Source organism: Eschrichtius robustus, chromosome 5, assembly GCF_028021215.1.
Source record: "Eschrichtius robustus isolate mEscRob2 chromosome 5, mEscRob2.pri, whole genome shotgun sequence".
NCBI classification, from domain to species: domain Eukaryota; kingdom Metazoa; phylum Chordata; class Mammalia; order Artiodactyla; family Eschrichtiidae; genus Eschrichtius; species Eschrichtius robustus.
Window position 1 is genome coordinate 125,936,047 of NC_090828.1, and position 20,376 is coordinate 125,956,422.

The window sequence follows — 20,376 nt, forward strand, 5'->3', positions numbered from 1 at the left end:
ACCTTCTCTACTAGACTATTACATACCCTGAAATTCTACTCTTAGGGATTAAGTTATCAAGTCATCAACATCAAGGTGTTGATTCTTCTTCTATTATTCAGACCATTAACAAATTCTTAATAAAAAATGTTCTTTTCTATCCTCTGTGCCTAGCACATGACTTGCACATGTATATATTCAGTAAATATCTGTCGAATAAATGAACAGACTCTCCTTGAGTTTACTGCCTCATTTTCCTTGCCATGCACTTGTCTCTATTCTGCATGTCTTTCCTTTACCACTTCAAACTCTGATAGTTCCTTTCTGACTTTAATTATACACCTGGATTTTTTTCCAGAAATAAATATGCTAGCTACTGGTTAACAGCAAAGACCTTGGCATCTGAGATGAAGGGCACAGATGCTTTTCTGAAACCTAATCTCTTCAGCCTACCACTCAAACTTGCCAAGGGACTTATTCTGGCCCACGTGTTCCAAAGGTACCTGCCTGCCTTCCCACCCTGAGCCCCCCACTGCAAGGTGGCTAGCCTCCCCACTGTCCTCTGTGTCATTTTTACTCTCACCTTTATAACTGCTTACGTGTTCCTCCACTCTCTGCTTTCTTCAGCCCATGGAAGTAATGTTCATTCTTCAGGGTTTGGATCAAAGAACATCTCAGACCATGCTAAGCTAATTAGTCTCACTTTCCTCTGAAATCCTATAGCAATAAGTATTAGTACCACTTGTTTGAACACATAATTACATATTATCCTGGATCACAATCTAATTCTTCCTGCATTTATCTTGTTTCTCCAGTTTGACTGTATAATCAGGCAATATATTTTATTTTTCTCCTGTATGTCTTCTAAATTTCACACAGAGCCCAGCTGGTTGCTTTTACACAATGCTAGAGCTCAATTAGTACTTGCTGAATTGCATAGCGTATGAATTAAATACGTTTACCACAGGAGAAGTGTAACTGCTCTCTAAATGGTTTGGATAAAGTCAGAGATGAATTCCAGGTCTTAGCATTAATAACAAGATGTCCCATCCTAGACCCCTGTTTCAAGACTGAAGAGCAGATGAAGGTACATAAGACATGATGGTGCTCTGCCTCCCTCATTCTCCTGAAGTCAGCCCTCAACAAATATTGCTTGGCTTCCTTTGCTGAAATACAGGGGAAAAAAATCTCACCACCATATTAAATAATTTGAATCTTTAAAGCATGTTTTTTGCATAACTCATCCTGGTAACAAAATTATTTAATCTTTCAACTAAAAACTAACTCCAGATATATTAAAAATTAAGTTGACCTTCCATCACTGGCACTGTCTATCCATCATGAAATTAAGCATTGAATGCCTCAGTTCAGCTCTGGAGCATCCTGTCCCACCAGAAGAAAGGAAGCTATTAAAGATTACTTGGTCATATCAAAGAGAGTCAAGAGCACCTTCACAAAGTTCCTACTAGCAAAAGATGGGATAATTTGAGCAAAATCGGAATAGTAATTGCAATAAATTTTGATTTACCAAATGTGTTTGAAATCCATAACTTAGTTTTTAAAAATCTTATAAAGTTCATTTGTTACCTTATAAAAATGCCAAGTGTCAGATGTGGAAACAAACTTATGGTTACCAAGGGGGAAATGGGGAGGGGCGTGGGACAAACTGGGAGATTGTGATTGTCATATACACAGTACCATATATATCGATAAAATAGATAACTAATAAGGACCTACTGTACAGCACAGGGAACTCTACTCAATACTCTGTAATGACCTATATGGGAACAGAATCTAAAAAAGAGTGGATACATGTTTAGGTATAACTAACTCACTTTGCTATACAGCAGAAACTAACACAATATTGTAAATCAACCGTACTCCAGTAAAAAATATTAATTAAAAAAAATGCCAAGTGTCAACTAACTTATTTGAAAAACTGGTACATTTCTTTTTATAGAAATATTCTGGCTAATTAATAAATGAAGAATAATAACGGAATATCACCCTGATAGATTGCGTTATTGACCCAATTATTCACTCCTTCTAGAATCCACACCCTTTTCTATGTAACTTTGCAATGCCCTCCTGTTGAGCCACCAGGTGTCAAGTTGACAGATTAGGACAACAGCCAAACTGAAGACAACAACTAAGCCTTATTCATTTACAGTAAGTCCCCGACATACGAATGAGTTCCATTCTGAGAGCACGTTCGTAAGTCCAATTTGTTCATTAAGTCTGACAAAGTTAGCTTAGGTTCCCAACAAACACAATCGGCTATATAGTACTGTACAGTAATAGGTTTATAATACTTTTCACACAATTAGTACATAAAAAACAAACACAAAAATAAAGAAAACATTTTTAATCTTACAGTACAGTACCGTGAAAAGTACAGTACAGTACCAGCTATATCACTGCTGCTTTTACGATTGCTTCTGGGCATCCTGGGCTTGAAATAAAGATACTGTACTACTGTACTCTATACAGTGCTGTACTCTATACAGTACTGTACAGTAAAGTACACAAAAGCACAACCACTTGTAGAGGATGCACGCACATGACAGTGTATGCCAGAAACATGAACTAACTTACGTGATTGGACACGGGAATGCATGTTTGTTCTTTGAAAGTTCACATCTTGAAGGTTCGTATGTAGGGGACTTAACTGTACTGCAGAAATGTAGGTAAGAGGCAAAAGAGAAAGGCGCCAACTCCCCAGTGTTCCAGTTTTTCCCGTGGAATGACACTGGACCAGGGTCAGTTGAATGCCTTGCAGAGGGAGAACCATCTCACTTCTGAGAATCCCTGAACTATTGGCCTTTTATTGTGGATCCAGGGACTGGAAGGAAAGAGAGAAAGAAGGGCTCAGAGGGCAAAAGTCCTAAGTCAAAATGGAGACAAATGCCTCAGCCAAGGCCCCAATTAGGGGGTCTTGGAGGATACACCTGGGAAGAGCCTCGCTGAGGTCCCCAATAAAAAGAACTCTGAATGGAGGCACCTGGGCCAGGAATGTCACCATGTGTAAGAACATGACTGGTGGGGTGAGGGGGGCCTGGATCCTCAACTGTACCTCAGGAGATTGTCATGTACTTTGTACCAAGTCTGGCATGAGGAGGGCAGCTTCTCCCCCTGAGGTCTGCCAGGCAAAGCCTTGTAGTGGCCTATGGTCAGGCCTGAAACGTCATACATAGAATTTTGGCTGCAGCCTGGCTCTTCACTACCCACTGGAGGCAGGACTACTACCTCTTGACTTCGGACTTGGGGCATATGACTTGCTGTGGTGAACAAGATGAGATGAAAGTGGTGGTAAATAAGCTAAATAAATACTTATTATCATGTGCTACTGAGATTGTTTGATCCTTTCTCATATAGTAATATCAATAGCTAACTGATACAATATCCATTTTGCAACCCAAAATGGGTTAATTAATGGGTCTAGGCAGTGATTGCCAATGTTAAAACAAGAGACAACCAGATATGATGTGCCTCCTGATAAAAGTATACAATGCCACCCATGAAACAGCCTTGCCACAAATCAAAGCTGAAACTGATCAGACCTCTAGATCCAACTACCAGTTTACAGAAAACACAAGTGATGGGAGAACATATTAAACAATACTAAAGTCCAGATTGTGGGAAAGTGATGACAAAAATCCAGTTTCTTAAACAAATAATTTGAAAGGGGGAAAAAAAAAGGAAGGAAGGAAATCAATAGATTGAATGAGATTTAGAGACATAAAAATCAATTGCCCTGTATAAACCTTATTGAGATCCTGGTTAAAACAAAAGTTTAAAAAATTATGAGACAATAAAGATGATTTATTATTTGAATGCTGGATATTTGATATTTCAGGAAATTATTGCTAGTTATTTCAGGAGTGATAATGGTTTTGTGGTTATTCCATTTTATCTATTGTAGCAAACTTAGTGGCTTAAAAGAGCAACCATTCTATTAAATCTTTCAGCTTTGTGGGTCAGGAATCTGAGCAGGGCTCAGCTGTGTGAGTTGTCTGCTCCATGTGGCACCACCTGAGGTCACTCACTGGTATTCAGTAGGCAGATGGGCAAATCTAGAGGGTCCAAAATGATTTTATTCCTGTCTGGTGCGTTGAAGAGGAAGCACGAAAGGTTGGATTCTTGAGACTTTTGACCAGCGCACCTGCGTGTTCATTGGCTGTTCATTGTGGAGGTTTCAAAGTTGTCAGACTTTACCTAGCAGCTCAGGTCCCAAGAGATCCAGACAGACGCTTCAAAGCTTCTTAAGGCCTAACCTTGGAAATGCCAGACTGACACTTCTGCCACATTCTACTGGTCAAGCTAATCACTATGGCTGAGATTCAAGGTGCAGGGACTTAGATTCTACCTCTCAGTGGAAGGAGTGGTTAAAAAATGTGGGACCATCTATAATCTACCACAGCAATTATGTTTTTAAAAGGAGATGCCTTATTTTTAGACATATATCCCAAAGGATTTATAGATGAAAGGTATGCTGTCTGGGATTTACTTCAAAATAATTGGGGTGAGGAGAGGATAAGGGTATTGATGAAATAGGATAAGCCATGGATATATAATTATTGGAGCTGCATGACAGCTATGTGGGGTTCACTGTATTATTCTATCTTCATATATGTTTGAAATTGTCCATAAAAAGAAAGGTATCTTATTTTTTTCAAACAGTATTTTTTCTTTTTTTTGGCCGTGCTGCCCAGCTTGTGGGATCTTAGTTCCCTGACCAGGGATTGAACCCGGGCCCTCAGCAGTGAAAGCGTGGAGTCCTAAGCACTGGACCACCAGGGAATTCCCAAAAGAAAGTTATTTTTAAAAGTTTAAGTTTTCCTTTATCTGAAAGCTATGTAATAATAAAATAAAAGATCACTGGAAACACCTCTGTACTATGCATTTGGTGTATCTTTACTGATATTAAATATTGAGAAAACCTATTATAAATTACTATTACGGATAGGAACTCAGGTATTTGGAATTTGAAGGAGAAAGTTTTATTTCCTTAGATTACTGGTGTACAATTGTATGTATGATGTGAATTTACAGATGTCTTATATTTGAAATACTGTCAATAATTTTAGTGGTCTGTAAAAAGCTTTCAATACCTAGTACAGCACAAACTCAGCTGGCTGCTTGATTACGTGGTTTTAAAAGTTTACTTTTAAATAGTTATAGTGGCAAAATCCTTCCAGGAAAACAGTCAACTACTTTTCAGTTAAAAATTAACATGCTTTAGTAACTACATTTTCCCTTTAGGCATAATACTGTGACTGAATTTTTTCCTTCCATTTAGATCTGTCGCTTCAAAACTCTCTTAACGCCAGCACAACTCAATGAATAACTAAAGGAAAACAAGAATTGCATGACATCTGAATGTGTAAAAGGTACCTAGGATTTTCCATTTCCCAAACTCTGCATTACTTATTTTCGTATTTAGTAGGTCTATTATTGAACAATCTGCAACCCTTAATAATCAGATTCCTATTGATCCCTCTTTACATATAAAAACATAGAGGCCAGGCCACTAACATTTACATTACTAACTATATGGCCAAATCTCTATAACTACCAAGTTGTTACTGTGCCTTATGGAGGATCCCAAATCCACAAAGTACCTGTACAATAAGACTTGATGCCAAGATTTATTGCAACACTACCTCAATTAAGGCTGGAAGTTCAGCCTCATTTGACAAATATGCAGTGATTCTGAAGAAGTAATGCTTGAGGAAAAGGCAAATGGCTTTGACATTTGTACCATGTTTGCATGAATGACTTTCCCTCTCCATCCCAAAACTACCAAGGGCCTTCATGGAAGATTCTCCTTTCTGCAATGCTCCCACATAATCCTGAAGTAGGAAAACTAAAGAATGAATTAGAACTCATAGTCATGGGACCCTGGGGAAGACACATTCTTTCTGTGCCTCGGTTTCATCATCTATATGATAAAGATTACAATTTCTGTCCCATCTACCACACAGAACTATTAGGACCATCAACTTCTACAATGTTCTCTGAAACAACTTTGGAACCTTATAGCTCTCAGTGAGAGAATTACTACTATTCTACATACATGAAAAAAACAATTTTTTTAAGGAAATCTGGAGCTATTTTACTCAAAAAGAAATTTTCGTTTCCAATCCTTTTAGTATTCTCCACCATTTTTTTTCCTTTAAAGAATCAGATGCCATTATTTTTAAAAATAGGAAAAATATTTAAATCACATGGACATGGAAGTGACCACTGGTCACCTCTCTCCTTTTTCTATTCCAATAGAACCGAGACTTTATTCACAGTGACAAAGTGCCCAGCTAAAAGATTGTATTTCCTGTCCCATATTACAGCTAGTTATGATATTGTGACTATGCCAAACACTGTGACAGATTATTTAGAGATTTGGAGGCAAACATGAAAACCATCAATTAAAAGAGTAGAAATCACCCCTCATCTCTCTCTTCACCATGTGTCTCTCTGCTAGGTTTATTTTTCTGTGTAAACACCAAACTTTCTCCAAAGTGCTCGCAGCTAGCCATCAAACGTAGAAAAACCTGAAGGGCTCTTTCGTATTAAAGCGTTAATGGCTTATAGTAATTTCATGTTCGAAATTCTTTAAGGGCAGTTGAATTTAATACAATTCCCCAAACAAAAGAAAGGCTAAGATAACTCAATCACCATATACCATAATAAAAATGTGATAATGTCTAAAATTGATAAATGAAGAAACAGTAGTATGAACTGTAACAAACAAAAGAAACAGCTGAAAGATTACAAGCACGGAATGAAGAGTGCTGAGGTAGAGGCAGAGTCCTATTGTTTTTCTTAAGGAACAGATCATTTCTATACTATTCTAATTATTTTTTTGTTGTTGTTAAATTTATTTATATTACTTATTTAATTTTGGCTGCGTTGGGTCTTCGTTGCTGCGCGCGGGCTTTCTCTAGTTGCGGCGAGTGGGGGTTACTCTTCGTTGTGGTGTGTGGGCTTCTCATTGCGGTGGCTTCTCTTGTTGCAGAGCACAGGCTCTAGGCGCTCGGGCTTCAGTAGCTGTGGCACATGGGCTCATTAGTTGTGGCTCGCAGGCTCAGTAGTTGTGGCTCACAGGCTCTAGAGCGCAGGCTCAGTAGTTGTGGTGCATGGGCTTAGTTGCTCCGCAGCATGTGGGATCTGCCTGACCAGGGATTGAACCTGTGTTCCCTGCGTTGGCAGATGGATTCTTTTTTTTTTTTTTGAATTTTATTTTTTTATACATCAGGTTCTTATTAGTTATCTATTTTATACACAGCAGTGTGTACATGTCAATCCCAATCTCCCAATTCATACCACCACTACCTCCCCTCCCCCCCGCCACTTTCCCCGCTTGGTGTCCATACGTTTGTTCTCTACATCCGTGTCTCTATTTGGCAGGAGGATTCTTAACCACTGCACCACCAGGGAAGTCCTCTATACTATTCTAAACCTTTAAGCCTTTGCTACTTCTGCTAACCATTTTTAAAAAGGCATGTGTAGATATTAAATTGAAGAGAAGTTGGAAGCCATTGTGTAACAAGAGTTCAAACACTCTGAATACCTGCCAGGATCCTGGTTCCTTCTGAGCAGAGGGACTTCTAGGTGGTTCCTTTCCTTGAATATACCTTGACTTGCTCTTGTGTCATGCGACCACAGCTGAAATGAAACAAAGATTGGTTTGCTGACCAAAGGCAACCAGTTTATGTAGGCTGAGGTGGTCTTGCCTCAAAATCAGTTCAACTAGGACAATCTATATTGGAGGGTGACTAATGAACCCAAGTAGATCCTCTCTTAGGAACATATGAATGCAAAAGAAAGAGCAGTTGGAAGAAGTGGAAAGAGAGAACAGTAGAGAAGGAGGCCAAGCCGAGGGAGACATTCAGAAAGAAAAGCTGAATTGCGATCATGCTGGAGTGGCAAGAGAGAGCAGGAGTGGTGTGTCTGCTTCCGAGGTGGCCACGAGCTCACTGGGCAGCACAACCACTGCTGAGTGCTGAATGACAGTTCTACATGGATGGGGTCAGTACATGCAACTGCCCAGAGGCCTCCTGTGTTGCATAATTTTGTAAACTTATTACAAACGTCTCTTACCTGAGACATGTTGGTTCCTTCCAACATGAAACAGATTGTGGGATGTGGTCATGTGCTGCAAGATGTATCTCTCCCGTCCCCCGGCACCATCTTTACAGGAATACAGCCTTCACTTCTCTAGTTACAGGAGTATTGAAGGCTGACATCTCTCAGCTGACTCACTGGAGAACTGCCTCACCCAAGGTCACTGCCCTGGAAGCAGCCCTCATCTAAAGATGCAGTGGGAGGGGGATGAGAGTGAAGGCACCCTTGCCTCCATCAGGACAATTTAGAGGTCCAGAGCTCCACAAGCTATCAGTTGAGTCCTTTGTTGGGACTGGACAACAATTCGTCTTTTCCTTCTGCTTCTTCACTCCACCATAGGTATTAATACTAAGAGCACTCCCCTCTCCCCCACCATAAACGTCCTACATGCAAATTTCAGATTACCAATGGATGTCTGTTTCTCTGGGAACACAACCTAAAACAAAGGACACGTTGGTTCTTAGGCCAAATAAGACAAGCAAGGCTTGTTTCTGTCACCCTTCTACCAACATCTCTGAAAGTTCCTGCCAGGCTTCAGTTAACAGCTGTCAAGCTCCTCTTCCCAAATGCAAGTCAGTCATCAGCACGAATGAGTCCAGCCAGCTCAACCTCAATAATGTCCACCAGTACAGCCATGGGAAATATCTCCAGGGACAGGCAATGGCTCATAACCGCAGCCACAACCTTCTCAGCTGCCTTTGCCAGGGTACATTGAGCCTGTACTATCACTGGCCAGATACAGACAGTGAAGGTATAACTGCAGCAGGGCATAGAAACCAATGCTCCAGTCCACGGATCCAAGGATGCCCTTCTAGAGTGGATGTGGCCATCAGACAAGATGTCTTGGCAAAGATGGCTTTATGTGAGCCAGAAGCCTGCATTTTGTTTCAGGCTGTTTCGGGTTGTCATCTTCACGGAGGTGTCTGTAACACTTGCAGCAAAAGCTCATGCTTGAGAGACTCAGCTGCTACAACCTAAGAGTGGCAGACTGGCCACTCATTATGACCATGTGGACAAGCTACTATTATGGAAATCCGGCTGCATTCAAAATGTCTGTGCCAATGTGATATATTTAAAGGTAAGTCAAGAACTTCATCTCAGCCCTAACCAGCAAACCTTAACAATGATGGAATTAAGTAAAACACATTGACTTTGTGTTGTGAATGAATATCAGGGCGCAAAATGAGGTGTCTAAGAAATACCACATTTCTTTAAACAAACTTACTTATCACTATGAACCTCTCGTCTACCAGCCTGGTAAGAATGCAACTTCAATGACCTTCGGGACTTATCTTCCAAGGAGAGTTGTGCAAAGGTCCTGGGGCTGACATAGCGAAATACTAGTTACTGTTGCTTCACCCATCTCACAAACCACACTCATGTCCTGTGGCTCTTCTGCTTCAATCCTTCCCACCCAAGTACTCACAAAACCATTCCCGTGCTCTCCCAGTGCCACTGCAAGGGAGCAAGGCCAGGGTATCCACAGCTCAGGGTTGCAAATAGGTTTCAGTGCCTCAGGGAACATTTTCTCCCCGCCTTAGGACATCTCAAAGAAATGCCTCTCCCTTTCTCCTCAAGGAAACCTAGCAGAAGCCCTTCAGAGCTCCTCAGCCCTAGGAGTTAGGTTTCTTCTAACCCCATAGGATCCCTTGGCCTTAGGCTATTTCTGCTTTCAGCGCAGCCATGAGCCCTGAGGCAGAGAATGGCAAAACCTGATGAAAATGAGGGGGAAGAGAAAATGCTGGAAGAACAAACAGAATTTAGTAATTCAGGAAATTATCCTGCTACCTTCCAATGGCTTTCCCTCTCACTGAGCAAACAACCTCAAGTCCCTACTGTGGCCTATAAAGTCCAACATGACTTGATCTCCTGCTCCCCCTTGGACACTGGCTCTTCTCTTGCACCCGCTCATAATTCCACTGTAGTCACACTGCACTTATTTACGCTCCTTGAACTTGCTGACCCCTCTCCTCATCAGAGCCTTGTGGCAGCCAGCCTCTGGGATGATCCCCAATGATCTCCATCTGATGGTATTCATGTCCTTACATAGTCCCCTTCTATGCTGGATGGGGGTGACATGTGAAACAATCAGATTTTGCGGAGATGATGATGTGTAACTTCTGAGCTGTGTCTATAAGACATGTGGTTTCTACCTTGCCCCATTTTGGACTCTCTGCTCTGGGAGCAGCCAGCCAGCCACTGTGTCATGAGGACACTCAAGCAGCCCATGGAGAGGTCCATGTGGGTAGATACTGAGGCCTCCTGCCAACGACCAGCATCAAGGGGGTAAACCGTTTTGGAACTGAGTCCTCCAGCCCCTGTCAAGCCTTCAGAGACTATAGGCCTGTTTAACATCTTGACTGCAACCTCTTAAGAGATTCTAAGCCAGAGCCACCCAGTTAAGTCACTTTCAAATTTGGCCCACAGAAACTATGAGATAATCAATATCTATTGTTATTTTAAGCTGCTAAGTTTTGGGATAACTTGTTTTGCAGTAATAGATAGATAGTACAGGCCCTTGACATGCCTTCCTCAGAATACTTGATCTCAAAATTCCTACATGTCTCCTATACTCCCTTAATACTGCTCTAAAATCTCCTTGTAAGAAGGCCTGCTCTGACCACCTATGTAAAAGCAGCACCCTCTCCCCACTATGACATCATGCTTGGTCCCCATTTCCCTGCTTTATTTTCCTTCATTGGCCTTTATAACCACCTGACATATTATATGTTTATTTGTTTACTATCTGTACCCCCATGCTCAAATGTAGGCTCCCTGAGAACAGGGATTTGTTTTGTTCACTGCTGTATCTCCAAGGTTGAGAACAGTGTCTGTCCCATGGTAGGCATTCAGTAAATATTTCTTGAAGGGAGGAAGGAAATTAAAAGTCAGCAAAGGATCATGATGAAATCATGCAGTCAGGCTGAGGATATGAGACACAACGCGTACCTTGAAGACAAAAATAACAGATAGTTTTGGGGGTGGTATCTTCCAGCTCTGGTCCAGGCAATTAAACCAAAGAGAGGGATGCAAAATTATAGTTTGTAGGAGAACAAGGAGGGACTGAAAAGATAGGAAAGGTTGAATCTAGGAGGGAACACCACAAATGCCAAGCCAAGGAGCTTCAGGGCATCTTTCAAAAATCACAAAGCATGAAACATGATTCTAAACAAAATCATAAAACTAAGTTAAGAAATCAAAGAGTTTGGACTTCCCTGGTGGCTCAGTGGTTAAGAATCCGCCTGCCAATGCAGGGGACACAGGTTCAATCCCTGGTCCGGGAAGATCCCACATGCCGCGGTGCAACTAAGCCCGTGCGCCACAACTACTTAGCCTGTGCTCTAGGGCCCGTGAGCCACAACTACTGAAGCCCGTGCGCCCTAAAGCCCGAGTGCCGCAACCACTGAGCCCACGTGCCGCAACTACTGAAGCCTGCGCCCCTAGAGCCTGTGCTCTGCAACAAGAGAAGCCATCGCAATGAGCAGGCCGTGCACAGCAATGAAGAGTAGCCCCCGCTCGCCGCAACTAGAGAAAGCCTGTGCACAGCAGTGAAGACCCAATGCAGCCAAAAAAAAAAAAAGAAAAAAGAAATCAAAGAGTTCGATACAAAGCCAAAGGATTTTATAGCGTTCATGTGCTCTTGTTACACATTTCTCCTGTGTGTGATTACTTATTAATAATCACTGAAAGATTTTAAGCATTTAAAATCTAAAAGGTTATCCCATCTCAAGTAACATTTAAGATAAGTCCAGATAGAAGTTTGTGCTTTCAGGAATCCTGTGAGCAGCCAAAACACAATCTTTTAAAAGAATTTTGTCTGATACCTATCAGAGCATAACGCTGAATTAACAACAGACAAGGATTTGAGTCGAGGTGGCTATTTTCTGGAATACATGTGACGGGGTCATTTATGTGTATCATGAGCTTCTTTTATTTAAAGTGCCAGAAATAAAACATTTTTTGAAGGGGAAAGAATCAGAGGCTGGCAACCAGGGCAAGAAGTTGAAAAGAGGTTTTTTTTTTTTTTAACATCTTGGCACATACTCTGGGGTAGGGCTGTTTTATTTTTTAATCTATGTATTTATCTTAAAATGCATTAAAATAGTTCAGTGTATTCTATCTCACCTCATGTCCATTTACCTTTCTTTATCTCCCTTGTTCTGACCACTATCTATTTATATTTACTGAGTTTGTTGGTCCATGGCTGCTCAGCATATTTGTTGAAGATCTGAAAGCAATGATTTGACTCTTACTCCATTAGTAATATTTCAATACCAGCTCCACGTTTTCCAAATGGGTTCAACTCTTGTCTTTATCTCTTGTTTAATGTTTGGGAAGGAACCCTATTGAATATTTTCTTATCAGAGCTCCCTTTGCTTTCAATGAAGCAAGTACGAATGCCTATTTCATTGTCTGTTTCACACCTTCTATAAAACACTGTTTTTGCTCAAAAAACAATAAATGTAAAAATGGTGAACAAAGCACTCAATGAATAGCATGCTCTTTAACGTGTATATATTACTACTTGCTGTAAAATAACTCAGAATCATGCTTTGAACTTATGTAGCTCCTTCCCTTTGACACACTTAAAGGTTTGAAGGAAGGCTAAGCTGTCTTTTCTCTGTCTACTGCAGTTTAATTCGGGGAGACAAAATGGCATAATCAGGAAAGCAAGAGAACTGTTAGGGAAAGAATCAATGTTTGTCTCTTGAAATGGTACTCCTACAAGTCTTACTATGTAAACAGAATATGGTGAAGATAATACCTAGGGAAAGAAGGTATGGTATTGCAAGTTCTATGAAAATCTCACTGGATCTCCTACAAGGACATTTGGGGATTATTTAATGATCCTCTGGGCAGACTGCTTCACTTTCACTTAATGTGAAAGGAAGAAAAATATAAAGCCATTCATTTTACTGCAAGATGACCTAAATATATCATTGTGAAGGAATGGGTTGTCTTCTTGAAGAAGACAAAAGGAAACACATCTACGAAATCTAAGGACAGCCTTCATGGTTGTTCAGTGGACCTGCAAATTCACCTACCTGAGGATTATTCTAAGCAGTACAGCAGATCAATAAACTGAATGTTGTCAGATGAAAAGTCTTCTGTGTGCATGATTAATTATTTTAACTAGGCAGTTAACATCTTTTCATTATCACATAAATGTACTATATTGAAAATCTGACAGTATGGTATTGAGTGGGAAGGCCTTCTTAAGTATAAAATTGGCATTAAAAAAAGCTGTCATATATTTGCAAATATGCAGGTGGAAAGCCTTTAGAGAACTTAAATTGCCCTAATTAAAATGAAAGATTTCAGCTTCAGTGTGTACCTGGGAATGCCATTGTTAATGACTGCAATTGGTCTCTTCTGTTGATGTAGTCAGCATTTCTTATATTTTATGAGCCTGCTCTATTGTTCTACCAAAAAAGGTTATCCTTTTTGGCCACTGTGGCAGCAATCCCTGACTACATTGTGCAGATTCCCTTGTAGACCATGTGACTGAGTTCAATGGGCTGTGAAGTTATACCTCCATCATGCTTTCTCTTTTCCCTATGTCCCCACCAGATGGGTATAACAATGGTGAAGCATGAGAAAATTCCCAGCCACAAGATGGAAGAGTCCAAATCCCTAAATCACCCCATGAGGAAAGCCAGGAATCCTCAACCAGGAACCCTTCACTGAACAGCTATATCAGCAAAAAATAAATTTTTATTATGTTAAGCCATTACAATTTTAGGTTTTATTTATTATAGCAGCTAGTTACTTCAATATAGTTACCTAAGGTAAGTAATATTCCACCTGACTAGAAGAAACACATACACATATACACACACATTATATACACACAAACAAAAAATATATACAAATACACATACACAATTTTCATTTCTTTTTTATATTGCTAATGGGAATATAAAATTCCACGACCCTTCTGGAATACAATTTGATGGCATTTATCAAAACCCTTAATTATGTACTACCTATTCATGTTTAATTACGTGATTACCTTGACCTATTTCAAGGAATTTATACTGAGTAAATAGTGTGCAAAGATTTAGCTCCAGTGATATTGTGTGGTATTTTTTTTATATTAGCAAAATATTGTAGGCCACAAAAATATCCATGCTAATGAATGATTTAAATAAATTGTGGTACTTTAGACAATGGAATATTTTAGACAATTAAAATAATATTATAGAAAATTACCTAGAGATTATCATACTAAGTGAAGTAACTCAAATATCATATGATATCACTTATATATGGAATCTAAAAATATGATACAAATGAACTTATTCACAAAACAGAAACAGACTCACAAACTTAGAAAACAAACTCATGATTACCAAAGGGGAAAGGTGGGGGGGAGGGATAAATTAGGAGTTTGGGATTAACATATATGCACTACTATATATAAAATAATCAACAAGGTCCTACTGTATAGCACAGGGAACTATACTCAATATTCTGTAATAACCTATATGGGAAAAGAATCTGAAAAAGAATGGATATATGTATATGTATAACTGAATCACTTTGCTGTACACCTGAAACTGACACAACATTGTAAATCAACTATACCCCAATATAAAATAAAGATTAAATTAAATGAAAAAAAAATCATGACATAGGATAGTGGTAATAGTACACTGCTAAGTGAAAACAGCAAGTGATAATATAACGTATATAGCTTGGTTCTAATTTTTTTTTTTTTTACATGGTCAATGATTTATTCTTTTCATCTAACATACCTACCAGATAGTTTGTTTTTTGTCTTTTTTAACATCTTTATTGGAGTGTAATTGCTTTACAATGGTGTGTTAGTTTCTGCTTTATAACAAAGTTAATCAGTTATACATATACATATGTTCCCATATCTCTTCCCTCTTGCGTCTCCCTCCCTCCCACCTTCCCTATCCCACCCCTCTAGGTGGACACAAAGCACTGAGCTGATCTCCCTGTGCTATGCGGCTGCTTCCCACTAGCTATCTATTGTACGTTTGGTAGTGTATATATGTCCATGCCACTCTCTCACTTTGTCCCAGCTTACCCTTCCCCCTCCCCATATCCTCAAGTCCATTCTGTAGTAGGTCTGTGCCTTTATTCCTGTCTTGCCCCTAGGTTCTTCATGACCTTTTTTTTTTTTTCTTAGATTCCATATATATGCGTTAGCATACGGTATTTGTTTTTCTCTTTCTGACTTACTTCACTCTGTATGACAGACTCTAGGTCCATCCACCTCACTACTAATTATTTTTTTTAATGTGTATCTTTGTGTGTGTATATCCAAAAAAATCCCCCCAAAACTGAAAAGAAATACAGTAAAATATAACCAGTATTTATATCTAGGTAGTGGGACTAAATGTGATATATATTTTTTTTAATTTATAATAGTTTTATTGAGATATATGTCAGAAACCTACAGTTCACCCTTTGTAAGGGTATGATCAGTAGCTTTTTTTACACCCTTTGTAAGTGTATACTCAGTAGCTCTTAGTATATTCACAAGGTTTTACGTCAATTAATGTTATATAATTCCAGAATATTTTCATCAACACTCCCCACTCCTGCAAGGCCCCATAGTCATTAGCAGTCACTATTTATCCTCCCAAACTGCAGTCCCTGACAACCATTATTCTACTTTTTGTCTCTATGGTTCATGCCTACTCTAGACATTTTATATAAATAGAACCATATAATATGTAGCCTTTTGTGTTTGGATTCATTCATTCAGCATAATGCTTTCAAGGTTCGTCCATTCTGTAGCATGTATAAGAACTTTGTTCTTTTTATGGCCAAGTAATATTTCATTGTATGGACATACCACATTTTGTTTATTCATTTATCAGTTGATGGACATTTGTGTTACTTCCATTTGGGACTATCATGAATAATATTATGATCATTCCTGTACAAGTTTTCTCTTGGGTATATATTTAGGAGTAGAATTCGTGGGTCATATGGTAAATCTACATTTAACATTTTAAGGAAATACTGAATTTTTCCAAAGCAGCTGCACCATTTTACATACCCTTTGCAGTGTGTAAAGGTTCCAATTATTCACTGACTCATCAATACTTATTATTATCTGACTTTTATTACAGCCACCAAAGTGGGTACGAAGTGGTAAATCATTGTGGGTTTTTTTACATTTAAAAAAAAAATTTTATTGGAGTATAGTTGCTTTACAATATTGTGTTAGTTTCTACTGTACAGCAAAGTGAATCAGCAATAAGTATACATATATCCCCTCTTTTTTGGATTTCCTTCCCATTTAGGTCACCACAGAGCACTGAGTAGAGTTCCCTGTGCTGTACAGTAGGTTCTCATTCTTATCTATTTTATACATAGTATCAATAGTGTATATATGTCAATTCCAATCTGCCAATTCATCGCACACCCCCCCTTTCTCCTTTGGTATCCATACGTTTGTTCTCTATGTCTGTGTCTCTATTTCTGCCTTGTAAATAAGATCGTCTATACCAATTTTTTCAGATTCCACATATATGCATTAATATACCATATTTGTTATTCTCTTTCTGACTTACTTCACTCTGTATGACAATCTCTAGGTCCGTCCACATCTCTACATAAATGTGATTTTAAAATGTTGTTTTTATTTCTGTATTTCCTAAATTTTTTTCAATGAATACACATATTTTTGTTATAAATTGTGTATAAACACACATATATACACATATTGTGTGTGTGTGTGTGTGTGTGTATATATATGTTACATATATTTATAAAATTGGAGGGAAGGAGGCATGGTAATCTTATTGGTAAGCTTATTCTTGCAGAATAGGCTTTCTCCCAGAATAGAAAATGAGGATGGCAGGTTTCTGGTGGTGGTGGAGAAATGTAGGGAAGAAGTGGCTTATTGAGGAAATGATGATGAGGAAGGGTACACCAGATAGAAACCATTCGATATTGAGTTGACTCTGAAGAGAACTGCAGAGGGCACTAAATGAATACTGAGTATTTTATATTACAATTTTTTTAAATTAACGAATCACCATGGCACTCATGCAGTGATTCGGGCCTAACATCCACACATGCTATTCCCATCCTAATTCCTGTTTTACAACACTGCAAAACCCATGCCTGTCCAAGAGACAATTTGTCATCATGGCAAATGTACACTTTGTGTTTTTAGCATCCCTCTACTTCCTGCTTCTTTGACCTTCTATTCTCTATATTTTCTCTTGTTTTATAACAATATTTAACCACCAAAAGTCCAAAATTGTCCTGACATTTAAGATTTGAACACTTCTAAGCCTAGCTTCTTTTATTTTTATTTTTTTTAATATTTATTGATTTATTTATTTGGCTGTGCTGGGCAGCACACAGGATCTTGAGTTGCAGTATGCGGGCTCTTAGTTGCAGCATGCAGGATCTAGTTCCCTGAGCAGGGATTGAACCTGGGCCCCCTGCATTGGGAGCCTGGAGCCTTAACCACTGGACCACCAGGGAAGTCCCAAGCCTAGCTTCTTTCAAATTGGACAAGTGATCTTGAGAAAGTTACTGCACATCTTGCGACTTGTCCTTTCCCTTCTTCAGTGAAATAACTGGACCATGGTCCTCTTCTACTCCAACATACCGAGATTCTGTGGTAATGAATTACCATAAGAGACTGATCTTGAAATTCACTCAAGGATCTTCTCCCTGTGCCTCTGTTTCCTGACCTAAAAAATACCTGGTTCCCAGACGAGGACGCTGAGAGAGTCGTATCTGAGTCTAGAGATTTTTTTCTTGTTCTTTTTCTCTCCCTTCCTTCCTCCCTCTTTCGTTATCTTCCTTCCTTTTTCCTTTCTTTCTTTTTTCTTTCTTCCTTTGTATAGTTATTAATATTGTTTATTTATTAATAATATTTCTAGTTTAATTCACCTCTGGTCTTCCTGACTCTCTATTAGTGAGAAAAATGGCAACTATCCAAATCTATCGATTACACTCCCATAATCAAAGTTCTTCAGGAGGATCTGTCAAGAGAAAACTGGGAAAGAGGAGTTTCCTTCTTGGTAAACTTCAGGAAAGTGAATCATTCAGGGTGCCTGGTTTGTAATACACAAATGTGGGCAGGGACCCATGTGGACAGCCGCTCACGTTTTCATTGAAGGGGGCTTGGTTAACATGCCTTTGAGTCAACCATGGAGTCCCTTCCACCCACATCTGACATTGTGGGACTGGAGACTAAAACCCAGAGCCACTCTTACCCTAGGGAGCTGTCCTCTGGGCTTCCGCCTTTCATTGGGGTTCAGTGTCACTGAAGTTCTTGTCTACTCTCCTCTGATTCTTATCCACTTCTAGCCACCACTTCTTAAAAACATTCTAGAGTTCTCATGTGTAAATGTCATCTGTGTGACTCCACTGGGAAGAAAAGAATGGGATTTAGGGATTCAGAGGTCCTGGTAGCAATGGGTTTCCTTTGTTTCCTCAGTCAAATAACTTGTGTTTTTAGGTGTAGTTTCATTCTGGAGAGGTCCTCTGAGCTCTTCTTGACAACATTTTTCCTTTCAGTGAGAAGAAAGTAAAAATATGGCAGGGAAGCACTTCAGGAAGCAATTGGGGTGGATAATGAATTAAGAAAGCAATGAGAAGATAAAGAAATTCTTGGGAGCCTAGAAAGGAAACTGGATAAATCTTTTATCCATCTGAAAAGTAACTCCATCATGCATAACAAGGTTACACCAAAAGGCTATCTACCCAATGCAATTATGCTTCATAAAGCATGTGCTGAGAATTTTACACACATTTCTTCACTTACGGGAAGTAAGTGGACAATAGATATAATCTCCATTTTACAAAAGAAAAAAATGAAAGGTAAAAATTTCACCAAAGTTCAAGGTCTACGCTTCAGTTTCCTAAAACGTGAGGGTTATAATAGCACCTACTTCATGAGTTATGAGGGCTGCATGAGATAAGGCTTATAAGGAGGTTTGCACAGGTGAAAACTTGGTAATTGTTAGCTGTGATTTTATTATTATTTTTATTGCTAATAAGTGGCTAATTCTGAAGCCAGTATTCTTGTTCCTGGGATTTGAGTACAGAAAGAACAGTGCTGGACAAAAACAACAAAAAACAAACAATCCAATCGAAAAATGTGCAGAAGACCTAAGTAGACACTCCTCCAAAGAAGACATACAGATGGCCAATAGGCACATGAAGAGATGCTCAACATCGCTAATTATTAGAGAAATGCAAATCAAAACTACAATGAGGTATCACCTCACACCGGTCAGAATGGGCATCATCAGAAAATCTACAAATAACAAATGCTGGAGAGGGTGTGGAGAAAAGGGAACCCTCCTGCACTGTTGGTGGGAATGTAAATTGATACAGCCACTGTGGAGAACAGTATGGAGGATCCTCAAAGAAATAGAATTACCATATAACCAGGAATCACACTCCTGGCCATATATCCGGACAAAACTATAATTCAAAAAGATACATACACTTCTATGTTCATAGCAGCACTATTCACAGTAGCCAAGACATGGAAACAACCTAAATGTCCATCAACAGACGGACAGATAAAGAAGATGTGGTACATATATACAATGGAATATTACTCAGTCATAAAAAAAAGAACGAAATAATGCCATTCGCAGCAACATGGATGGACCTAGAGATGATCATACTAAGTGAAGTAAGTCAGAAAGAGAAAGACGAATACCATATGATATCACTTATATGTGGAATCTAAAATACGACACAAATGAACCTATCTATGAAACAGAAACAGACTCACAGACATAGAGAACAGACTTGTGGTTGCCAACAGTGTGGGGGGTTGGGGGAGGGATGGACTGGGAAGTTGGGGTTAGCAGATATAAGCTATTATATATAGGATGGATAAGCAACAAGGTCCTACTGTATAGCATAGGGAGCTATATTCAATATCCTGAGATAAACCACAATGGAAAAGAATATTTTAAAAAGTATGTATATGTATAACTGAATCACTTTGCTGTACAGCAGAAATAAACACAACATTGTAAATCAACTATACTTCAATAAAAAAATAAAAGATAGGGACTTCCCCGGCAGTCCAGTGGTGAAGACTCCATACTTCCGATGCAGGATGCATGGGTTCTATCCCTGGTCAGGGAACTAAGATCCCACATGCCTCATGGCTCAGCCAAAAAAGAAAAGATAAAATTTAAAAAAAGGAAAGAAAGAGCAGAGCTGGAAAGGCTGGAGCAACGTTAGAAGAAATGGCAATATAGATCAGGAATAATTCCTGAGCCCATAAAATGCTGTGTTGGG

The 20,376-nt window shown here is 39.2% G+C and overlaps 1 protein-coding gene across 5 annotated transcripts in view; it reads right to left on the reverse strand.

Annotated features, from left to right (window-relative positions):
• SLC35F5 (solute carrier family 35 member F5) overlaps positions 1–20,376 on the reverse strand; it is a 182,918-nt gene that overhangs the window by 66,249 nt on the left and 96,293 nt on the right. For all 5 annotated transcript variants that reach the window (XM_068545255.1, XM_068545254.1, XM_068545253.1 and 2 more), the window contains one exon: positions 7,550–7,644. The gene's annotated coding sequence lies outside the window, so the exon portion shown is untranslated. The remainder of the gene's footprint in view (positions 1–7,549; positions 7,645–20,376) is intronic.